This window comes from Erpetoichthys calabaricus, chromosome 2 (genome assembly GCF_900747795.2).
Source record: "Erpetoichthys calabaricus chromosome 2, fErpCal1.3, whole genome shotgun sequence".
Classification (NCBI taxonomy): Eukaryota; Metazoa; Chordata; class Cladistia; order Polypteriformes; family Polypteridae; genus Erpetoichthys; species Erpetoichthys calabaricus.
In genome coordinates this window covers 140,966,044-140,991,890 of record NC_041395.2, presented here as the reverse complement: position 1 = coordinate 140,991,890, position 25,847 = coordinate 140,966,044, and the positions used below count along the sequence as shown (strand labels likewise).

Here is a 25,847-nt window from a genome sequence, read left to right as displayed (position 1 = left end):
ATGTATGTTGCAATGAGATTCAATATGCAGATCCTTCATAAACCTATTTTCCTATAAAATGATGAAATAACAGTAATCATAATAATAATAATAATACAATAAAAAACAATGAAAACATATACAATATACATGTACATATAATGCAGACAGTGAAATGGTTCATAAGGTGGCTCAGGTTGTGCAATATTACAACTGTAGTGCACGTTTACAGTGAGGTAATTGTACTTATAAGTACAAACAGTTCTACCAGGAGCTCTTGATGGAATGATTGAGTGTGTTTAGAGCTCTTGGGATTAAACTGTTTCTGAACCACATGGTCCCTATAGGAAAGGCTCTGAAGCGTTTGCCTTATGGGAACAGTTCAAATAGACTGTTCGCATGGCTGAGGCAGTGCATTCTAGATGCTGTATCCCGATAATTCTCTTTCCGATCAGCTGCTGTACAGCTGTGATTCCACACTCAGATACACTGGGTTAAAATAGTCTGAGTGGTGCACCAAGAGTAAAAACACTAAACCAGCTATGGTATTTGGAATAGTTTGGCCATTCTGTGGACCATGTTATTGTTACAGGTTGATTACAATCAGATGCCTTAAACTAATAAACAATATGCGGTTAATTTCAGTGTATTTGATAAAGCTGTGTCAGGGATGTGAATGTAAAAAATAAAGAAAACCCACACATGAACAGTAGCACTGCTTTGAAGCTGGGTGCCACCAGTTTACAAAACTGAGCCAAAAACTTGCGTACACAAGGGAGGGTGCAGCCACAAGAATGTGTGGCTTTATGCCAAGTTTAGTTTTTATACATTGCGATGCGAGCATGGAAATGGGCACACGCAACATTTTTGTGCGTATGCACTGTTTATACCTGAGGCCCCAAATGAGGCCAAATGCATTCACCTCAGAATGACACATTTTATTATGAATTCATATAAAGTGGAACACCTTGAGCGTTTGTCATTTCTTGCCGTAATGGAGTATCCTACCTATTAGTAAAATGATTAATAGATGCATAATAAGATATGGAAGAAGATGATCCGCTGTGGCAACCCTTAACGGGAGCAGCCAAAAGAAGAAGAAGAAGAATTAATAGATGCATAATACCAGGTTGCCACGTTTTTGGGCCCCTGGATCTGCAATTATCAATATTGCAAAGAAATATTTCAGTCCAGTCATTTCTTCATCCAGTATCTAAGTCAAAGCTTCAACTCTTCTAAATCGGTTTAATTTAAAAGATACAAGGAACAACCAGCATACCTTTGTATAAAAGGCAGGTTTGTTCTTTCTGTATAATAATCAGACTCAGACTCCCTAAGACCGTGTACTTGAAAAAGTGGAATTGGGAATTGAACCAATTATAGAATTAAGTTTTGTATTTTTCATTTTGATACAGCCTACTGTAAAAAGTGAAGTAAAAAGACATAACATTCTCAAACCCACTTGATCCAATTCAGGGTCACAGAAGAACCAGAACCTATCCTAGCAGTGCTGGAAACAAAGCAGAAAATAGCCCTTTTAATAAATAAAATAACACCATTTGCATTCTACTTTCTCCTTACTCACACACAAACACACTGACAATCACACAGGGGCTAATTGGGATTTACAACTTTACCCAAGCATCCCATCTTTGTAGACGAGAGAGGAAAGCTAGAGTACCTTTAGAAGAAAGGTAGAAAAGCCTTGGATTCCGGATATTTGAGGTATCCATATTACTCACTGTGGCATATTGCCACCCTCCATAAAAATACTTTCACCATTAATACAACAAAACATCATTCCTTTCAATGCAGTTAGTGCAGTTTATGCCCCCTGGTTCTCTTTTATTCTGGCACTTTTTTCCTTCTCATTTTTCCTGTCTCATTCATTCAGTCTTTTCTCAGACCCCCGAGCACAGCTTCTCTAAATCACACAGGTTGCCATTAATTGCTTTTCTATATTTAGAACTGAGCATATTGTATGATTAGGTTATTTTTTAAATCTTAATTATTTATCAATAACAGTTAATCACTGAGTACACAACCTGAATAATTGAACACACTATTAGAAAGCAGTTTGAGCTTTTGTCTTTATTACTGTTCTTGGCATGATGGAATTTAATGTACTGTAGAAAAACAGACATTTCAAGGACAAAAAATAAATAAACAGGATTGATCAACTTATATTTCAGATTTTTCCAAATATGTGACAGTGTTCCTTAGGGAAATGCAGCTCTCAGAACATTTTTTTAAAGATGTTTGACTTGAATAAAATGTAGTTTCTTATTTAAAGAATATCACAAGCAAAATCAAAAGGAAGACCAAAGGTGACTTTACAATATTTGCATTAATGTATCAGGGAATCCCAGTGAATTGCGCCTCTGATGGATTTCCAACATCTTAGCTCTGTTGGCCACCATCTGAAACTCTCCATGTTCATAGATTATGTTAATTCTCTCCTTTAATTTGATTATGAGCGAGTGTGATCGAGATTGGCCGGTGTTCAATCGAGTAGTGGTTGTTGCTTTGTGCCCAGTTCTAGTATGCAAAAGTATTACTCCTTGGTATTGCACTGGACCCAGCATAAGTGTTTTCATTTAGCCACAATACAGATTTAAAAATATATCCACTGATAGGAATGTCTATACAGAGAAAGGATCAGAGACTCAAATGAGAACAGCTTGCTGTCTCCAGGGTCAGGGGTCATCCCTAAAAGCCAGTGGCTCTCAGACACCAGTGACCTTCACTCTTAAAATATTAATTGGGCAGGGAGCATCTGAGGAGTTCTGTTTGCCTGACCCTTTCAGACTCGCAGCACTTCTTTGCTGGGTGTCCACAAGTCATAGTCCTCATAAAACGTGCCATGGAATGAGTCAGCAACCTTCCAAGCACTGATGGCCCATCTTAGAATATTGGCTCTAGAAGATGAACATCTTCACTGAACGAACCAGACCTAGCCCTAGGGGAACTGCTTGTGAATCTTGTTTATGGTTGCCCCTGTCCACTGACATAAATGTAAGTTGATCATTCACCACCAGTTGCATCAGAAAGATTAACAAAATCATGGGATACCTGGTCTTGCCTTTAATAATGGAGAGGTAGTTCTCCATATCATGGGTCAGTTACTGGAGATGTCCATTCAGTATTCCTCTGTCATTGTTAGTCTTTTATGAGATTCTTTATTCATGACATTAGACATGATCCCCAAGGTTCATTTTTATCTGCTGGGTGAGCCAGTCAATTAAAAGTATATACACAATAGCATATAATGTGACCTATTTTTTGAGTCTTGTATACCCGATTTGTAAAGTTTTGATAGTGGAGCTAGTACTTTAAATTTTTTGGTGATGCAGATTTAAAAAGGTTAAGGTTCAACTTCAACATGGCACCATCATCAGGCATGCTCATGCTGTGACAGTATAGAGCAGGAGTCCCCAACTCCAGTCCTGGAGGGCCGCAGTGGCTGCAGGTTTTCATTGTAACCCTTTTCTTAAAGTAGTGACCTGTTTTTGCTGCTAATTAACATCTTTTGAATTAATTTTAATTGACTTTTTTTTTTTGTTCCCCTGCATTTCTTCATCATTCCTCTAAATTGCTTCATTTCTTTCCTTAAATGGCACCCAAACAGAGTGAGTCAACAGAAGACCAACTAATTCAGGGCCTCAAACTCCAACCAATTTCACTCCAACCAGTTGCTTAATTAGGCATTGATTCTCATTGTTAATTAAACTCGTTCTTTAATTCCATGGCTTGTTGCTGCTCTCATTGTGCAAAAGCATACATGTCTGAAATTATAGATTTTCTCTTTTCTAATAGCACTGTTAAAAAGGTTTGGGAACCTGAACAGAAACTTTCCCGAGACTTTCATCTTTCTTCATTTTCAGATATTGTATGATGGACACAGTTTGCTGGTCATGTTTTGGCTCATTTTGTATCTCATTGTTTGGCAGCTAATTAAGGAAAAAACAATTAAGGGGTCTGAATCTTCAAGAGCAAGTCAATTAAAATTAATTCTAGTTAAATAGCAGCAAAAACAAGTCACTAACTAAGAGAAGGGTTAGAATGAAAACCTGCAGCCACTGTGGCCCTCCAGGACTGGAGGTGGGGACCCCGGTATAGAGTTACCAATTGACCCAGCATTAGAACAGTTACAGTAGGAACAGGTCATTCAGTCCAACAAAGCTAGTTAATTCTATTTACTTAATTTCTCCAAAATGCTGTTAATTATTGGAATATCGCCACTGTTATACTGTCTACCACATTACTTTACACATACTTTTGGAATATTGGAGTTAAAACCATGGAGTGGTGAGGAGAATATGCAGCTCTACACAGCCAGTTACCAAGCCGGGAATCAAATGAAACCAACAGTGAGCAGCATTAACCACTCTGCTATCTAAAAAAGAAAACACTGTACAATAAGGACTATCATATACAGTGGAAAAAAAAACTACTTACAAAACCACCAATATGCTGTGTTGGTATTTTTTAAATATTCAAGAACAAATGCATACTACAGTAAAATAAGCACTCATTAATCTTTTTGTGGTATAGTAAGCAAGTTCATAAAATGTGCATACTTATGCAATGAATGCAGCACAAAATTAACAAAAGGGGGAGATCAGAAATGGAGCAATAAATAGATGAGGCAAATAAATATAAAAATAGGTAAATAAAAAATATAAAACAATAATCCTCTTGTTTCTAAACCTCAGTGCAGATGTGACTTATTATATACAATGTACGCCACTAAGCATTTCAGCCCGTTAAGATTTATGGGAGGAACTGAAGCCTTTACTCTACAAAAGATGTAATTATCCTCCATTTCCCAGACAGACAGCATGTTATGCCATCTCATTAGCATCTTCTGCCCTGAGGGAAAAAAAAAAGCAAGGAAAAAAAAAATGCATGTAAAATTGTTACAGCGGCTTGGAATTTGTCATTGACTCATAAGATAGTCAACATCTAGAATCAAAACCACTTGTTTCTTTTTTGAAAACATAATTCTACTCAAGTTTCAATTGTATCCGTAATGCTTGTGAACTTTCTTTTCTAATTATGGTGATTAAGCTTCAGTGTCCAATCAGCCATCCATTCTCCAAACCACTATTTCCATTTCAAGGTCATAGCAAAAGACCACAGAGTGCAGGGCTGGAGTAAGTTCTGAAAGGGATACAGTCTCACCCACAATTACACCCATGTCAATTCAGAGTCACTAATCATACTCCTTGCACTTCAAGAAAATTGGAGTATCTGGAGGAACCCCACGTGAACAATATGCAAACTCCACGCAGGTAGTGAGCAGGCCAGGTATTGAACTAGAATAGCTGCGAGGCAATTGCATCAACCACTGTGCCTAAAAAGATGCACCTTTAAGTAAATGTTCTTAAAGAATTAAACTCTGAAAGGATATAGCGTTATTTAACATAGCATCCCCAGTTCCTTCTTCATTTGAATCCAGTGATGCTGGGAAAAGAGCCTCCTCCCACAATACTGAACTGGATTAAGCTGGTTGGGTGGGTGTCTGTACTATCCATTTTAGATATAAGTAACTTTAGAGATTTATTGCTTTGACCAAGTCAGAATGCTTCTTCCGGGAAGACTTTATAGAATAGATAAAGAGCTACAGACTAATACTGTTAAGGATGTCTTGGCTCAAAACAGAAACAAGTAAAAATGATTTATTCAAGTAAAACAAGCCCATCTACAATGAAAGCTAATCATCAAAGGAAAAAGTAAGGAAAGGAGATGACTATTCTTTGCATGCCACACCTAAATTGTCAGGCCTTCTCTGATATGGTCAGTCTAAGTAAGTATTCCCGCATTGTTACATCTGGATGGTCGCCTAACTGGTTATAACTCTGCGTTCTTAGCGACTTGCATGTACGGTGACACAAAAAGAAGTTATGTTATCTTCTGGTAAGAGTACTCTAGAATATATAATATAAAATGTATAAACGTGTGTATTTTTACATAAAATATAATGGCCAGACACAGGCTGCTAAAGTCACTCCACTTTTCTTTTACTCGTTTCTCCACTTTATTAAATCTTCCCATATTTTGCTTTAAAAGCCTTTTGCTACAGCTCTGCCATACTGGCACACCGAGTTTTTCATCTGTCCAACTGCTACTCTTTTCGATTATAATCTTCAGATAAAGTTCCAAAAATAAAAAGATGATAGAGGGAAGTAATCTCTGCCCAATTTCATTCACCATTTATAAGTAAAAGTTGTCCAAGTAAATGGTCTGTCAGACACATAACTCCCAATTCCCATTTAAGTTGAAGAGCTCTCACTCACAAGTAGTTTCTCCAATGCTACTGTGGCAAAATAGGCTTACATGTCCAGCACAGTTACTATAAGTATATTTTTACACTCATGTCTTTATTATACACAACAAAATTAGACACATGAGAGGAGACCATTCAGTCCATCAAGCTTGTTTGCTTAGCTAATAGCTAAACTGTCCCAATATCTCATCCTGGAACATCTTGAAGGTTCTCAGGGTTTCTTCTTCAACTACATATCTCAGCAGATTGTTCCAGATTACCACAACTCATTGCATAGAGAAGTGCTTTGTGATTTCAGTCTTAAATGTTCTTCCCCTTAATTTCCACTGGTTTCACATAAATATATTAATATCACACATATATGTTTTATATTGTTATTTATCAAAAGAACACGTCCACCAAACAAATGTTGGGGCGCTAACCAGGTTGCCCCTTTGAATAACTAAACATCCACCAAACTAAACAGGTATATGGTGCTCAATAAGGTACAGCCATCTATTGTTAAGTAACACCTAATCAGTGCAGAGAAAAATCAAGTCACAGGGTTAGGTTGGAGCTCTGGCCTGCAATGAGACAATCCCTTCTGGGAGCATCTCTGCTTCATAGTTCCTGGACTGGAAGGGGTGGAGTCAGATGCCCTCATTGGGTGGTTTCTCAGGGCTGTGTGGTTGGAAAAAAAAAATACCATCAATGACAGAGCCCCCTCATGTCCCAGAGTGGTGATGCTTACCCATGACGAGCCGAGAAGATGACCAGATGACACTCGTGCACGGCAATATACAGTATAAGCCCTACCCAATTTATGAAGCCCACTTATTCCACGGTTGTGAAGGTTTACATCTTGTCTGCATAAGAAATGTGTCAGAAACTTGCACTAGACGGGGCACCAGTCCACTGCAAGGCACACACACACACACACACACACACGCACACGCGGCCCTAGTCAACTCACATCAGATCAAAATTTGGTTTCATATAGCACCTTTCAAAAAGAGCACCATCCCAAAGCCCTTTACAAAACACACAGACAAATGCAGGAATGTTTTAAACTTGGTCTCCATTAACTAGGCTTTGCGGGACACCAATTTTCTTGTAGAGCAGGGTATCATTCTGAATGTTACGTTGATCAGTTGTAATTTATGTAATATTAAACAGGAGTTTTGCACGATTCCTTAAATGTTTAGAAAAATCTTACTGTAATGCAGGAATGGTCTTGGCAGGAAGGAAGAGATCTTAGCGGCTAGATGATCCTGTTCTGCTGTCCCACACATCAAAAAGGCTTGTACGGGGATGAAGAAGGATTGTACAGAATACAATCTGAAGGGCACACAGCAAGCCAGGCTTTAGCCGACATGTCACATGCATTAACTGAAGAAGCCCTTCAATTTGAACCTCCTTTTAAAGTCACACGTACTGCGACAGATAGGACAGTATTGGCATCTTTAAATGTTCTCATTGCAGAGATATATTGTATAAATGATTTAGAAGCAAAAAAGAAACACCTAAAATTCAGTGATACTGCAGTCATACTCCCATAGAAACATCCATGTTGCCCACCACGCTTTTAATATTTATATTCCATTTAAGGCCAAATTAGAAGTGGTTCACATTTATTATCTATACATTTTTAAACCTAGTCCTTCAGTTAAGGTTAGTACAAAACTGGAGCCTATCATGGCAACATCAGGCACAAGAGAAAAGCGAGCCTGACATGTGATGAACATCCATCAAAAGAGATACCTGCATTTACTCTTAAGGTACAAATTTCCAGTCAGTACTTAGCCTAACCAGCTGTGATGGAACCCCGGGCGTCAGCAAGCCCAAATCCCAACACGAACACAAAATCACAGTCCTGTGTTCAAATGAAGGTTGTTTATTAACCAGGAATACCTTCAACACAGTACAAAAAGCACAACCTTCAAGTTTTTCTTCTCATCCCAATAACTCTGACCACCGCACTGCCCTCCTCCAGTCAAGTGTTGCCTCTCTACCACCCAGCTCCAACTCGCCTGGATAAGGGAATGCGGTCCCTTTCACTACAGACCCGGGAGTACTTCCAGTGCCCGGGTGATTCCCCGATTGAAGCACTTCTGGGTCACACGGAAGTCCATTATCACACTACACTGCAAAAAAAATGCATATGTAAAAACTAGACAAAAAAATAAAAAACTTTAAAATGAGAGATTTTACTTTTATTTAGGAAATAAATCTGCCAATGGGGTAAGCAAAATTTACTTGACAAGATTTCTTAAATTAAGCTAAATAATCGTAAATACAGATTATTTGATGTGTCAATAATTCTTAGAATAAGGAAAATAAGATTTAATGTCATGATATAAATACTTTTCACTTAATTAGATTTCATTTTTTTACAGTGTAGGGAGCTGGTCTCCCTGCAGCGACCTCTCGTGGCACCCAGTGACCCCAGCAGGGCTGTCCTGCAGGACTATATTTCCCAGCATGCCCTGCTGGCTTCCTACTGGGCGTGGATCTTCAGGACTGCTGCCATCTAGCATGTTGGGGGAATAAAAACTCTCCAGCGATATCTTTTTTTATAGGGACTGTCTGTCCAGCTCTCCCTTCCGGGTCTGCTTCCCATTTCCTTTCCTGGCTGGAATGCCCGTCCAGCCCACGTGGCATCTACACAGCACATGGGACGAATATCAAAATATCTTTAGGGGAAAAAAAAAATCCATGCAAACACAAATGTGCAAATTCCATATGTATAGTGAAAGGTAGGGAACTGTTTCTTCATCCGAAATGGAGCAGCACTCATCACTAAACTATCATGCCACCCTGCTTCATGTCAGGCATCCAAATGAATCTGATGCCACTTTGTATGTATTCATCATAAAGTGCGAGAAGATTTTCATCTCTTGAAATGATTGTATTGATAAAATACTGAAGTCAAAGAAAGGGAATAATTAGGCATCATTGGTGGATACTTTCAAATTTTTAGAAAAGTCACTTAAGAAGTCAAAGCCACTGATGTGCTTCTGTCAAAAAATAAGCATTGCCTTGAAATTGGCCCACCGTCCATTTAAAAAAAGAAAAAGAAAAATCTAATAATGCGAACAATTTCTGTTTGGCACAGAGACTGATTGACTGCAGTCAGTCAGTCGGTCTCCTTGACACATCTGAATGCCCTTTACATATTCTCCTTGCATGTATTACAATACTGTTTTATTAAACCAACCCACAAGAGAAAAAGTTCCACATGGTCATCCTCAGAGCCAAGAGCTTCAAAATAAATAAAAACAAAGCTGTCATTTTGTCTGACACGTGTCTTCAATCCCCAGTTGCCTCAGCAATGCAGAGCAATGGGTAATTTTAGGCAGGTTTTATTGGGGTGGGGGGGGGGGGGGGTGCCTAGTGTTTTAAAAACTGATCGGCTCCAGAGAAGGACAGGGAGAGAAAGAGAGAGAGAGAAAATGAAATAAAGAGAAACAGATAAAACACACATGAAAAAATTTTAAGATATCAGCCATAAAAACAAGTAGCGTGAAATAGCACTTCACTTCATAGTGTTTATCGTTCATGCATTCTGCGCGCTCATCATCACTTCCTTGAGTGTGTTGAGCTAACTAATTTTAAGCATGAGTGTCTACTGTGCCTGTCAGTCTCTCTGTAGACAAAGCTATTTGAAATATTTTGAGCACTGAGACTTAAGCCAGCCGTTTGCAGGCTGTGACACTAATGGTCCTCCTCAGATGCAGGCTTAATCAGTAGGACGCCAACAGCAAAGTTACACAGCTGCTTCACCGGCACGGCGCTTAGCAGGGACTGAGGAGCAGCCAGCTTTCTGTCTGAGGAACATGTGACAACGCAAAAGGTAGGATTTGGAGATTACACCTAAACAATATTCGCTGGGGAGACCTGCAAGGGTGAAGAGAGGAAGATTGTAAGATTCATCATTCCTCTTAATCAAGAAAAGAAAAACAAAAAAGAAAAATGGTAGAGATCTGTAAATAATTGAAGCCATCTGTTTTGCATGCTTATTTGATTCATTTCTAAATAATTTGTCATTAACAAAATTCACTATATTACTAGATATTTGTTTTAGGTGAGTAATAGTTGTGTGTCACTAATAAAACAGTGCAACTTTCTGCTAATAAAACAAAAAGAAAAGGTGAGAGAGCTGCTCATAATTCAATGCAATTTTTCAGTTAGTGCTATTGAAGAAGCAAGAAAAATAAATGTTGCATGATGTTCAGCTCGGAGTTTTTTTACAGAAGTAAACACTAAACAATGAAGACTTTAAGCAATCATTTAAACCACACTTTTCGGAGTTTGCAGTATCACTAGTGCATAGTTTTGGAGTAAATGACATTAAAGTGCAAACAATACAGTTTAGACAGCTAGATGGTACACTGGACAGATGAACAAATGGTTTGAAGTCAGAATTTAACTGATGATATCAGTGAAAAAGAAAATGCTACTTACATGGAACCTGCAACAGCCAGACATGCTGTATGGTGAAATTTACTTTGCTAGTTGTGTATGTGTGATATAGTATGCAATGGTATTGTGTATTGCCATTGGTTTGCTTAGTAATTTCTGCTTGCTGACTATATATCATGTACTGTATTGTTGCTGCATATATTTTTAATGTTTCTGCGCCACTGGGGCTAGCAATAAATACCATTGTTGTACAGTGCTATATGACTATAAACTGAATTGATCTATTTGCGTTTAATGTCTGGCTCAACTGTTTCAAAGCAGTTAACATGACAGAGTTGGCATATTTAAAGTAACAATTTCAGAGATGTAAGGAGTCACATACTTTGGCTTCAGGTCTCTTGGGCATATAATTTGCCGTTTTTGTGTTTTGATTTATACTTCCAGGGCTTCTCCCTACTTAGAGTGTAATATAACTGTTTGCCTTGAGTATTTGAATAAATTATTTAGTCTAATAAATTCAGTGGGATTTAAATGATATCTAGTTCTCCAAGGAAAAAAAAAAGCTTAGATAAAAAGAAAGTAATTTAATATACATTTAGATGGCATCTACTGTAGTAATCCCTGAATTTTTATGTATGTATGCCGTTTGATTTTTCTAATGAAATGCCATTTTATCTCAAGAGAATATTGAAAAGTAGTTTACGTGATCACTTATTAGCTTCGGATTTGTATTTTCTTTCTTAATCCTCTTTAAGTCTTCAAGAACCCAGCTATTCATACTCTTGGGAAAGGGCATGCATGTGACACAGCTAACCACCACAGGGGCATTAATTGTTAGGAACTGCTACCTGTGGCGAGAACTCTAAGGTTATAGTAGCAATTATTGAGAAATACCAGTATTTCCGAGATTGAAAATTGAAATGGACATTGCCAATGACTGTTTTATTCAGGTCTAATAATAAAGTGCGACCATAATTCATTTCTATATTCTATAATTAAGCTCTCTAGGCAGTATTTAAGGACATCATATAAATTTTAAAAGGAACCATGAATACTGGTATGTCATATCTGAACACAGGGTTCGCTGAAAATAAATTCTCCTTGGCTTATAAAATTTTATTTGGAAAAATGTATACATTCTCCTTCAAATCTAGGACTACAAATCCCTCCAACACGATGTACACGACTCAAACTCATACAGGAAATGATTACTTCAAGTTATGTCCACTAAAGGTGGTTCTACAAGCGCCTGAACCAGGGAGCGTAGTTGTACATAGTATTTCCATACATGATATTTCAATGTTGGGCTGCTGCCTCGCAGTTGGGAGACCTGGGGACCTGGGTTCGCTTCCCAGGTCCTCCCTGCGTGGAGTTTGCATGTTCTCCCCGTGTCTGCATGGGTTTCCTCCAGGCGCTCCGGTTTCCTCCCACAGTCCAAAGATATGCAGGTTAGGTGGATTGGCGATTCTAAATTGGCCCTAGTGTGTGCTTGGTGTGTGGGTGTGTTTGTGTGTGTCCTGCGGTGGGTTGGCACCATGCCCGGGATTGGTTCCTTCCTTGTGCCCTGTGTTGGCTGGGATTGGCTCCAGCAGACCCCCGTGACCCTGTGTTTGGATTCAGCGGGTTGGAAATGGATGGATGGATTGATGGATATTTCAATTTTGCTTCATTTCTTGTTGAATTACAAATGACAAACTAAAATCTGTTATGTGCAAATTGTGTCCCAAGTTTAGATTTCTCATTTAAGGGTTTGCCGAGAATTTGGTCATTCTTTAGAAATATCCTGAAACTTCAAATGACAGAATTGAAAATGAATCTAGTTACCTTTTTACAAAGCCATGAATATGTATTTTATGAAACACATTCATTTAAATTTGAGGCTTGAATTACATAAGTAATGTATCTCATTTTATCCATTCTGACAGTATCTGATACAAGCCTGGACATTTGATGCCAACTTACTGGTGCCAATTCATCTAACATAATTTTCCATAGGCTGAGGAGAGTAAAAGCAAAAATTTCCTGAATAAAATTCCAATCATATGATAAGAGGGCAGGCAAACTCCACACATACATTGTCTGCACTGAAATGTGAATGTGGAACTTTTGGAGTTGAGAAAATAGTGCTTACCTCTGTGCCATCATGCTGGTCTATATCTATGTGTACATACACATTAAAATGTCATTTATTGCTTCTTCACATATTTTGAACAAACGTAAAACAAAGATAAACTTTTATCTCCTTAAAATAGATTTGCTCACCCATGTATGCTATATTTCCAAGCTGTTCAGCTGTATCTAATAAATTTAAGTGAACGAGACAGGATTGACTGCAGTGGGTTGGCACCCTGCCCAGGATTTGTTCCTGCCTTGTGCCCTGTGTTGGCTGGGATTGGCTCCAGCAGACCCACGTGACCCTGTGTTCGGATTCAGCGGGTTGGAAAATGGATGGATGGATGGATGGAGACAGGATTGAAAGGTATAAGGTAAAGCAAAAGCTTCTTTCTCAGCTTCAATGGCTAGGTGTATGCAGAACATGAAGCATGCACTAAAAGAATGACTATAATATCTAAACCACACTTCTTTAAAGCAGCTTTTTCGAGGAAAATCTTTTATTTGTTGGTAATTATCATAAATACCTTTATTAGGTAACAAAACAGGGCATCTTACTGCTGGTTCATTGCCTTTGAGTCCATATCAATTCAGCCTCTAAACTGTTGTTAGATAAGAGCTTAATTCATGCTTCAGTGTTCTGCGAGTAGGATTTGCGTATGTTCTTGTGAGTTTCTTTCTAAGGCTTATTTTCTCTAATTTTTGAAGGCCATGGACCAGATCACATGATAACTATTAACTGAGCAGGTGTGAATGAAGAGAGGGGAATACATGGCAATAATAAAATGGTTCCTTCTTAACTTCCATCTCTTTATGTATGGATGATTATCTTTTTATATATTTTGGAAGGAGTCTTTTGGGTGTACTACAAGAACATGGGATCAAAAGGATAATCTACCTAATCTTATTTTCAGACCCATTTAATCCAGTAATAGGGTATCACAGGGCCTAGTACCATTGCCAGAAGCACAAATAACACGCACACACACTTAAAAAATGTGCCAGATTAGAGTCTACATTTACCACAAAGCAGATCTTTGAAATGAGGAAGGAAAACGTCCACACAAATACAGAGAGGTCATATAAAGTGCCATAGAGACAGGCAATCTAAAGAATTCAAATCCAGAATCCTATATAGGTGGGTAGCAGTGCAAATTTCTGTGCTACCCTTGGCATGTTTGGTTTTCCAACCGTCCATTTTTCAAATACTGAGCAGTGTCTTGGAGAAGCTGGAGCCAATCCCAGCAAGTATCAGGCACAAGGTGGGAACAGTCCCTGGACTTGGTGCCAGACTATTCCAGGGTGAACACACACACACACAAAAATACTAGACATTTTACTATACTTAAATTCCTGAAATCTGTGGGGTTGTTTTCTCTGTAACTATTCTGAAGTAAATACAGTATCTATTATTACTATGCATGTCTGAGGAGCATGCATGCATAGTAATATTTGGCTTTTAAAAGTGAAATCTTAACATAAATTGTGAAACAGTATCTTCAAATGAGATGTACTTTATTCTTCAATTTATGTTTGTCTTAATTAACCTGTTGGGAGTCGGATTTTTTTCACTTCCTAAGAGATTAAAATCTGAGGCTATACATCCTGCAAGGTTATATTTCAGCCATAAAATCAGCATAAGTAGGTTTGAATTTAAGGAAATAAAATGTACTATCAATTTCAAAGGTTTCTTTGTCCAGGCAGTTAGGCTAAACACATGACCCTTCACAAAAAACACAAATGGACACATTGTATTCAGACCAGATATTGCAAGCCAACATCCTTTGGCATGATACTCTCTTCTATTCAGCAGTAAACTCTCAGACTCAAAAGCTGCTCTCCTTGCTCTGCTCCCATTTGAAAAAAAAAAAGATGGGGAATAAAAAGGTTATAAATACACTTGGTACCATCACTCAATGTTAACTTGCTCAATTCTGCATAATTCACTTCAGAATCACAAGACAAGAACAAACCCTGGAAAGAATGCAGGACACGACTTCACTCAAACTTAAAAATGGGCCACCTTAGAAGTGCTAAAGAACCATAACATGCTGGTATTTAGGTCCAAAATATGGCTGAAACACATGGTAAAATGGGCTTGCAAATCTCGTTTATTTCAACATATACTGTTGCTTTGTAGAAAATGGCACATTTGTTAAACAGTATTCTTATAAAAAAAGGATGAGGATGCCGTTTATTACCAAAGGTTATGAGGAGAAGTAAGGCTTTGCATAGCTATGTTTGATGAACGTATGTTAGTATTATTTTGGGTGAGGACGGTATTCCCACCTAAATGTCCAACATTTAAAGACAAGTCTGTGCTTCCATGTAACAGTAAGGATTGCTTTAGTCTTTCCCCTTTTTAAATCCTAAACCTCCTACTATGATCGGCTGTTGCCAACTACAGTGTTTTTCAGGGGTGGCATTTGATAGATTTATACAGTGGCTAGATATGCAGAAGTTTAAAGTTGTAGGGTTCCCGAAATTATTTTAATCAAACACCCTCTGCAAAGTACAGGCACACATTTACATCTACAATAGGATAACAGCTTAATAAATGGTTATATTGTATTTCTGTGTGCAACTGCAAGTTAAACACAGAGTGAAACAACACAAAGTCCCAACGATTAGTTCAAACAATGGCAATACAAATTGACTTTTGACCAGTTATTAATAGAGAAGCGGAAAACAAAGCCTAGTTAGCAATATTATTGGAGGGTTTTCACATTCATTAATAACATGCAAAGTAATAGCTCTGCTAACCTAGAGTAGGTCAAATGATTTCCCTTTCCATCCTGAGCATATCAAAGTGTATGCTTAAAAAAACAAAACAACAACATCTGTAAAAGCATTACAATATGGAGAAGCCAACTGAATGTTGTTGAATCTGGCTGCTTACAATATATCGGATATCTTACAGGGCTGGTGTTTCCAGGATTCCATATTTCCACTGTTTAAATGGCACCTGACTTAGTTTTCTAGTGCATTGTTGTACATTCTTTAAATGCATGAAGCACATTGATTCCCAAAGCCACATCCCTTATTACTGAATTGGACTGCTTTGAATTGAAATCCTGTGATGGACTGCACTACAGAACCAGCTGTGTAATGCACATTTTAAAAGCAGCGATCCTTTGTGTTTGTAGACATTCGGCATTGTGACACTGTTTGTAACATTTTACACAAATATATTTATATTATTTTTTGACGAGGCATGATGCACAATGGAATCCTGTGCTCTTTATTTCACAGATACTTAATTTGCAAATGTATTATTCAGCTCTATTAATTCACCTTGTCAGCAAAGGATAAATGCTGTACTGACATTTAGCTTTAATTTGTTCCATTTTTATTTTGTCATATTAATGTAAATAGTTAACCAGTTATTGCATAATGCGTGCAGAAAAATGGAGTCCAGGCTTATGTCAGTTCAGTCAGTCATTGTCCAACCTGCTATATCCTAACACAGGGTCACGGGGGTCTGCTGGAGCCAATCCCAGCCAACACAGGGCGCAAGGCAGGAACAAACACCGGGCAGGGCACCAGCCCACCGCAGGGCACACACACACACACCAAGCGCACACTAGTGACAATTTAGGATCGCCAGTGCACCTAACCAGCATGTCTTTGAACTGTGGGAGGAAACCCACGCAGACACGGGGAGAACATACAAACTCCACACAGGGAGGATCCGGGAAGCGAACCCAGGTCTCCTAACTGCGAGATAGCAGTGCTACCACTGCACCACTGTGCCGACCCAGGCTTATGTAAAATTGATAAAATGTTTCATGGAATGTGCTCGGTAAAGGACATGGTCTAGTCTGTACAGCTCAAATAAGACTGGACGCTTTACACTAAATTTGTAAATGCTAAAACAAATAGAAATTAAACTTCTTAAGAGTCATCTTCTGGATGACAAATGGCTTACAGGTTGGAGCACAGCAATTAGTACAGTTGCTTTGGAGCTCATGAAATATGGAATCAAATCTTGGCCTTGGTATTGTGTGGAGTGTGCATGTTCTTTCTGTATCCAAGAGAGTCATCATCAGGGGTCTCTAGTTGTCAATCCACACTAGAAAGACATGCAGAATAAGTTAATGGAGGGAGTGTGTGTGTGTGTGAGTGCTCACATTGTCATGTGCGCTTAAAGTATAAGAACCTCATCCATACAAAGGGAACAGACAGACAGACAAAGCTATCATGCATCACATTAAGAAAAAGATCACACTAATCCAAAGCAATTAATTTAGATAAAAACACTATGTTTATATATCATAAAAAGAAAACATTTCTATAGAAAAATTTCACACATTTTTATAAAACTAGCACACTTTCATTTGTCACTAATACAACATATACTGTACTGTAATCTATAGTGAAAAACATTTTTAATTAAGCTTATTTTCACATTTTAATAAAATGTAATGAGATCTATATGATCATGTGGTAGATGATTGCATCTTGTGGTCTTACATTATCTTTAGGTTTCTAATCTTTGTTTTAGGACAGGATTTAATACCATAAACAGAAATTTGACAAAAATGTGTTAAGTCTACAAATCTGACTATATCTTGCAGCTGATATTGTCTATTTTATGTTTATTAATTAAAAGTTTAATACTCATAATAAAGATTTAATACTCAAACTAGACACTCACAATCCAGCATTGAAACTGTAACAGTCAACTTTACCTGAGCAGTGCAGACAAAATCATTAAATAAATTCAGATAGATAGTCATGTAGTATGTTGATAATTTTGCCCTGAACATTTAAGATCATCATCCATTTATTCCTTTCTGATGGTGCTATTTCCTTTAGTGCCCTCAGCATGTTGAATTCCAAGCAAACAGCATCACAAAAAGAGCAAGAACCAACCCCAGAAGGGATACCAGCACAGATTACACTCACAGGTAGATGGGATATATGCATGGATACCTGACCAGACCAGAATCTAACCCAGATCCCTGGATCTGCGAAGCGGTTACAATAATTACTGTGCCACTATGACCTTCCTAAGATCTGAATGCAATCTTCTATTTGTTGTAGAAGTCAAAATGCATGAAAGGATTATGAAGGCAGCCCTTCATTACATTTTACATGTAAGAAACCAAATAAGCTATGAGCCGCATTAAGAGTGTCTCCAAACTCTCAGGCACATCTGAAATGTCTAGTCCTCTGTGCACAGACCTGAAGACGATTGCAATAATGAGATTAAAGGATACAATGGCATTACTTAAATAACATGATCTTTAGGGCTTTCTTTGCAAAAGTATAATTGTGTAATGAATGGTGGGACTTGCTGTGCCACCTTACCATCCACATAAAATTGAAACAAATGGAAGACCTTTACTCTTAAAATGAAAAGTGTTGGTCTCTCACCAAGGAGACAGGTTTTTAACAAAAAAGGTTGGCAATAAAATTGGTTATTGATATTACGAGTATCAATGTCTTTTCAAGAAACAAAACTTGACTGGAAAGAAACTGCCTAATAGTAAGTCCATTCATAGACTCCTTTCAGAATGATTGTTCACCTTGTTCTACATCACTAGCACAAAAATTGATTAAAAACACATACTAACGCTAGAATATCACCATAATGCTAACAGAATAGTTTTACACTTGCAAATTAAAATATTAAAAATTTAGATCCTTGAAGTTTAGTTATTTTTTTAATGAGTAGACTTCTGAAACAGAAACAGATATCAAGTCAAGTAGAGCTTTATTGTCATCCTAACAATATACTTACAGTACACAGTGGGACGAAATATCGTCCTCCAGAGTCAAAAGGTGCAATACACAAGATTGTATTATATATATATATATATATATATATATATATATATATATATATATATATATATATATATATATATATATATATATATATATATATATATATTACTGTATATATATATATAACTATGATAAAAAAAGTACAATATTATGTAGTGTTATGTAATCCAGAGAGTGTGTGGAGTAGAGATTCCAGTGTGGAGGAGGGCAGCATGGTGTTCAGGAGCCGGACTGCTTGGGGAAAAAAAACTATTGCACAATCTCGCAGACCTGCTCCTGATGCTGCAGAGTCGTCTTCCAGATGGAAGAGGAGTAAACAGTTGGTGGGAGGGGTGGTGGGAGTCAGCCATGATGCTAGTGGCTTTATGAAAGCAGAGTGAGGTGTAGCTCTCCTGCAGACTGGGTAGAGAGCTACCAATGATGCACTCAGCCGTACACACAATCCTCTGAAGGGCTTTGCGGTCGGAGGCAGGGCAGTTTCCATACCAGATTGTGATACAGCTGGTCCGGACGCTCTCTATGGTGCCTCTGTAGAAGGTGGTAAGTATGGATTTGGGGAGGTTCACTTTCTTCAGTCATTGCTGGAAGTAAAGACGCTGCTGGGCTCTTTTTGTAAGATAGTTGGTGTTTTTAGTCCAGGACAGGTCCTCTGAGATATGAACACCGAGGAACTTGGTGCTCTTCACTCTCTCTACTGTGACGGCATCAATGCTGAGTGGGAGATGGACAGCCTTTGTCTTCCTGAAGTCAACAATCAACTCTTTTGTCTTTTGAACATTAAGAGACAGATTATTGTCTTTGCACCAAAGTGCCAGCCGTTCCACCTCTTCTCTGTACGCCGCATCATCGTCGTTCTCGAGGAGTCCCACTACTGTAGTATCATCGGCGAACTTGATAATGTGGTTTGTGTCAGAGTTGGAGATGCAATCATGGGTCAGCAGCGTGAAGAGTAGCAGGCTCAGCACACAACCCTGGGGGACACCTGTGCTCAGTGTGATGGTGTTAGATCTTATATTCCCAATCTGTACTGTTTGGTGTCTTTCAGTGAGAAAGTCCAGAATCCAGTTGCAGGTGGAGGTGTTAAGTCTCAGCAGATCCAGCTTACTGATCAGCTGCCTGGGGATGATAGTATTGAATGCTGAGCTAAAGTTAATGAACAGCATTCTTACATGTGCATTGCGGTGATCCTTTAACAGGGTCAGGTGGAGTGCCATTGAAATTGCATCGTCAGTTGATTGGTTTGATTGATATGCAAACTGTAGAGGGTCCAGTTTGGGGGGCAGCTGGTTCTTTATGTGACTCAAAACTAACCGCTCAAAGCACTTCATAATAATTGGAGTAAGTGCCACTGGGCGGTAGTCATTGAGTTCCGAGGCTGTGGCTGTCTTTGGGACAGGTCTGATGGTGGTTTTTTTAAAACATTGTGGCACAACAGCTTGGCTCAGGGAGATGTTGAAGATGTCCACTAGGACATCAGTCAGCTGGTCACCACAAGCTCTGAGCACACATCCAGGTATATTATTTGGTCCAGCAGCTTTGTGTGGGTTGACCCTGGTGAGAGTCCTTCTCACACTAGCTGCAGACAAGGACAGAACTTGATTGTCTGGCGAGGTGGTGGTCTTCCATGCTGGTTTGTTGTTCTGTGTCTCAAATCTGGCATAGAAGGTGTTAAGAGCGTCTGGAAGAGAGGTGTCGTTAACACACATACGCGGTGGGGCCTTATAATCTGTGATAGTTTGGATGCCCTACCACATTCGCCGAGAATCTCTTGAGCAGGCGAAGTGATCACGGATTTTCTTTGAGTACTCCCGCTTTGCTAGCTTGATGCCTCAGGACAGGTTGGTTCTGGCTGCTCTGAGTGCCACTTTGTCGTTGGCTTTGTAGGCAGCATCCCTTGTTTTCAGCAGCTCGTGAACTTCTGCTGTGAACCATGGCTTCTGGTTAGCGCATTTTGAGACAGATTTGATGACGGTGACATCTCCAATGCATTTGTCAATGTATCCCGTCACTGCTTTGGCATAACAATGTCAATGTGTTGATCAGTGGTCGCCGCTTCTCTGAAGACACTCCATTCTGTGCACTCAAAACAGTCCTGCAGGGCTTCAGTAGCTCCATCTGGCCATGTTCTGACCTGCTTTATTACCGGCTTTGTTCTCTTCAGCAATGGCATATATGCTGGACTGAGCATTACTGTAATGTGATCAGACAGTCCAATGTGAGGGTGGGGAGTTGCTCTATATGCAGACTTGATGTTAGTGTATACCAAGTCCAATATATTGTCTCCTCTTGTCGGAAATTTAACATGCTGTTAGAGTTTAGGCAGAACAGTCTTTAAATTCGCTTGATTGAAGTCCCCAGCGATAATAAAAAATCCCTCAGGGTGGCGAGATTACAGGTCACCGATGGCCTCATACAGCTCGCGTAGCGCCTCCTTAACATTTGCATCGGGAGGAATGTACACTGCCACAATAACAATAACACTGAATTCTCGTGGCAAATAATAAGGTCTGCACTTAACTGCTACAATCAATGGAAATTGTAAATGGCATTATCAGCAAACTGAAGTAAATTAGAATACTCAAAGCTTGTGACACCATTCACTGAAAAAATAAATATATATAGAACATGGGAAAGGTGACAGTGAGACTGGGCTCAAATCTAAATAACACTCAAGACCTCTTTGCAGTCTGCATGTTCTCCCTGGGTGTGCAAGTTTTTCTCCAGGTGTTCTAGTTTTCACCACATGGGTCACGTACTGGTTAGGTCAAAGATTCCACTAAAATGACTTGGTGTGGACATGTGTGGTCTGTGATGGACTGCCAGTCCTTCCAGGGTTGATTGACCATTGCTCCTAGGATAGGCACCAGCTCCCAATGACCCTGAATTAAATTAAGCAGATTTGAGAATATTAAGCATGAAATTAAATTATACTTGAAATAAATCGCCACATTTAAAAAAAAAAGTCTAGACTGCAATAAATCTACATGCTGTCTGTTCACTACACAGTTTGAACAGAGGGAACAAAGGAGAGCGGTTAGCTTGAGAAGCTGTTAAATCTACCCTGTGATGATATACTTGTCGCTTAAGGGGGTTAAATATGTCAAAGTGACTGATTTTTTTCTAAACACTGCTGAGCCATGACACCCAGCCATCACGTGAGAATACAGACACAGAATGAATCCAGGAATTAGATTATCTGCACCATCACTACTCCAGGAATAGAAAGAGAGATTTACAATAGGCATTGTTTTGGGGAAACTAACAAGACAGCAGCATAATTCATTGACTAAGGCTCAAATATTTTTCTTGTGCCAAATGCTTGCAGCATTAAACAATCCAAGTGATGAAAACACATGAGAATAATCAGCATACTCTGGCTTTATTTACCTACAGATCCTTTTGCTGAAGTAGTAATAACAGTGCAGCTAACACATGCAGAAATTTTAGTTACTGCTGAGGGGGTGGCACAGGCAGACTGGGTATTTAACTCATTCCAAGCTTTGGACACAGACCTATGGGCTGGAATGACAGATTAATGTGAAATGTGAGCAGGCAGAAAAAGAAAACATGAAAATAAACTGAAATGGAAAAAAGGAAACATCACACTCCTGAATTGTTGTACTTGAAATTTGTCCTCGCTTGTAGTTTCTTTGAATGTGTTGCTCAAAAAGCTTTATGAAAAGACTGAATATTTTTGACCACTCAAATTGATTTTTGGGAGGAGTTAATTTAAACACTTGGAGTCAAAGGTTCACTGCCCCTGCACCAAGAGGACAAGTGTGCTGAAATAAAACTTTGCATGATGTAACCTTTACAGACCTATTCGGGTAGATGGTTCGACTTTTTAGGTATACAATATTGTGGAAGCTAACCCGGATACAGATAGGTTTGCCACACACACATTTATTTACAAATGGGGAGCCTTTCACAATTGCTCCCCACAGCACAATGTACAGAGCCAAACACCAACACACAGTCCTTTCTTGCAGCCAGTCCTTCTCCCTCCACTCCTCCTCAGGCTTGGTCCTCTTCCTCCTGACTCTGGCCATTGAATGGTGGGGACTGGCCCCTTTTTAAAGGGAACCCGGAAGGCCACGGGTGTGATGGAAGTCTGGCCAAATAAGGTCCATGCGTCCCCTGGCGGTGGGCACAGGTTCCAACAGGGTTGAGGTCCATGCTCATGGCCCGTGGCCCTGCTGGGAACTAAGGGGGCTGCCCTCTGCTGGCCCAGGGAAGAAACTGTTCTGAAAATACTCTCTCCCCCGGTCCTTTCACACTCTGGGTGTCCCGGCCGGGTAAGTGTTCCAGCCGCCTGCCACAATACATTTAGGATTCAGGGCTAGTACTGATTTCTTCTTATTATTATTATTTATTTATTAATAATAATAATAATAAAGAGATGTACAAATCTTAAACTGCTAGGGTTTCTAAAAACAAAAAAAAAACACATCATCCTCACAGAATCTTAAAAGTTATCACACATCTTACATAGTATGCATCATATCCAGCATTGTTAAAGCCATCCACAAATCAAATTTTTAAACCCAACTTTTCAATTAGAGGATTATAGGCCACCAGAGACTATGCCAGCACCAGAGCCCACAAATCAGGAACCAATCTTAGATGAAATGCCAGTCTTTCACAAGGCTCAGTCATTCATCCAAAAACACCCACAGAAAATTGATAGGTTAGGGAAGGCGGGTGAAAACTCAAATACCTGATCAAAAACAAAACAGACAGGGAAAATGTGCACACTCCATGAAGACAGTGACCTAGCTTGGATTAGGACGCAAGTCACTGATGCTCTGAAGCAGCAGCAACAAATTATTTCTTGCATAGCCCAGTATTATCACACAAGGGGTGCCACAATAGGATTTAACAGGCCCCGTTTTTTGACAGCCCCTCAGCCTTGACACCCTAAGAGGACAAGAAAAAAAACTCAAAAAAAAACCCTTATAGAGGGGAAAAATTGGAAGAAATCTTAGTAAAGGCAATTCTGAGCGAGACCCCCTTACAGGTAGGTTGGGCGTGCAATGGGTGTCAAAAAAAAAAAATACAGCACACAAAACAGAACATAAGTAATCCTTTTCACAGAGTTAGATGGCCAATCTGTCACTGCCACCTCAGGAATATAATGCAGTAGTACAATAGTAATGATATAAACTTCCCCACAATGCCTTGGCATCACCCAGGATGCAACTTATCGTTTATTCAGATTTAGGCTAAAAAGTGCAGTAGCAAGCCATTTAAGAGACAACATCTGTAGACTGATCATCTTTAGCTAAACTTAGAACAGTCACCACCAAGATTACAAATATTAAACACTGCTGCAAGGACGATTGTTTAACTTATCTAGAGGTTCATTGTTTAGCATTAGGGTTTTATCTAGTTAAAAGTAAACTTGGAAACAACTTTAGATTACCTCCCTTAAAAAAATAAGTATGAACAAGTGAATAATCTCATATATCTGAATCACATCTTTTGTTTGTCGAGTAGAAATCGAAGATACATAGAGTCCAGGAAAACAGAAAGTAAATGACCCCTCGATCAAAACTGGTAACACACACGTAGCATTCTGCCAGTCATGGAGGGCCACTGTGGCTTCAGGTTTGCACTACAACTACTCCCTTATTCAGTGCCTGCTGTGTTATCAGACACCAGGTTTCATTAATGTCGTGTTCACTAACTTGCAGTCTGATTTAAATGTTCTCAAATAATTCAGCTATAAGGGACTTTATGGACAGAACTCTAAAAATCCTCTCAGTTGCTTCAAAAAAAAAAGAAGTGGCTTCATATCACAGACATGACGCAGGTGGGATTCCTGCAGAGGATCTAATTATGCCTCACAGTTGGGTTTGTTCATTATAAATTATCTGCTCGTTAAAAACCATTTTAGTAAAAGTGATAGATCAGAATTAAACAAGTGCACTTGACAATAGGACGAGAATGTGCTTAATTCAGAATTCACAAATACAGCCAGCAAGAAGTCTAATTCAGCAAAGCAAGAGTTTGCTTCTCATTAAGAAACCATTTAAAATGAAGACCAGCACTCAGTGTCGCCCTATGGGAATGGAGCTAAGCATAAGTCAATTTACTGAATCCATCTAATCCAATTTTAGTGTTATAGGAAGCTGAAGGAGCAATCCAGGTAGCTATGGGCACAAGACAGGACCATCAATACCAATCTGTTGCAGGACACTCATATATATATATATATATATATATATATATATATATATATATATATATATATATATATATATATTCCTCTGGGTGCTCCAGTTTCTGCCCAGTGCCCAAAGACTTGCAGGTTAGGTAAATTGGTGACGCTAAACTGGTCCTAGTGCAGGGGTGGCAAACTCCAGTTCTGGATTGCCGCAGTGGCTGCAGGTTTTCAATCTAACCCTTTTCCTCGTCAGTGACCAGTTTTCATTGCTAATTAACTTCTTTTTCCCTTCATTTTAATAGCCCCTGTTTTTAAGGATTCAGTGCTCTGAATTAATTATTTTCTTCATTAAATGATAGCCAAACAGGAATCAAATGTAAAACAAGTCAACAGTTGACCAGCTAAATTGGGGCTTTAAACTCCCAATTAATTTCACTCCTACCAGTTTCTTAATGAGAAGCCAATTCTTGCTGTTAATTAAGCCTGTTATTTAATTCCATGGCTTGTTGCTGCTCTCATTCTGACACAGCAGACATTTCCATAACTGTTGATTTACTGTTTTTTCTAAGAACATTGTTAAAATATTTTGGGGACCTGAGAGATCAACCTTACTGAGATCTTCACCTTTCTTTATTTTCAGATATTGTGTGATGGGCAGAGGTGAGCTGGTCATGTCGCACCTTGTTTTGTGTCTCATTATTGTTTGGCAGCTAATTAAAGAAAAAGAAACAACTAAGGGGCCTGAATCAAGTTAATTAAAAGTAAGGCAAAAAAGTTAATTAGCAGCAAAAACTAATGAAGAAGATGGTTAAAATGAAAACCTGCGGCCATTGCATCACTCCAGGACTGGAGTTTGCCACCCCTGTCCTAGTGTGTGCTTGGTGTGTGGGTGTGTGTTTACCCTGGAATGGACTGGCCTCTTGTCCAGTGTTTGTTCCCGTCCTACACCCTATTCTAGCCTGGATGTTCTCCAGACACCCATACGACACTAGTCTGGAGTAAGTGGGTTAGAAAATGACATTACATTATACCAATTTAGTATACAGAATGTAAACCTCCTCCACTCTTTCCATCAGTTACTAATAGTCCATACTCATAGACCTCCTT

At 39.0% G+C, this 25,847-nt stretch overlaps 1 protein-coding gene across 2 annotated transcripts in view; it reads left to right on the top strand.

Annotated features, from left to right (window-relative positions):
- si:ch211-247n2.1 (calcium-activated potassium channel subunit beta-2) overlaps window positions 1–25,847 on the top strand; it is a 145,082-nt gene that overhangs the window by 6,448 nt on the left and 112,787 nt on the right. The window contains exon 1 of one of the 2 annotated variants that reach the window (XM_051923995.1): window positions 8,874–10,100. The exons of the other annotated variant lie outside the window; for it this stretch is intronic. The gene's annotated coding sequence lies outside the window, so the exon portion shown is untranslated. Of the gene's footprint in view, window positions 1–8,873; window positions 10,101–25,847 lie in introns of those variants that run through there. 2 annotated transcript variants of the gene reach the window in all.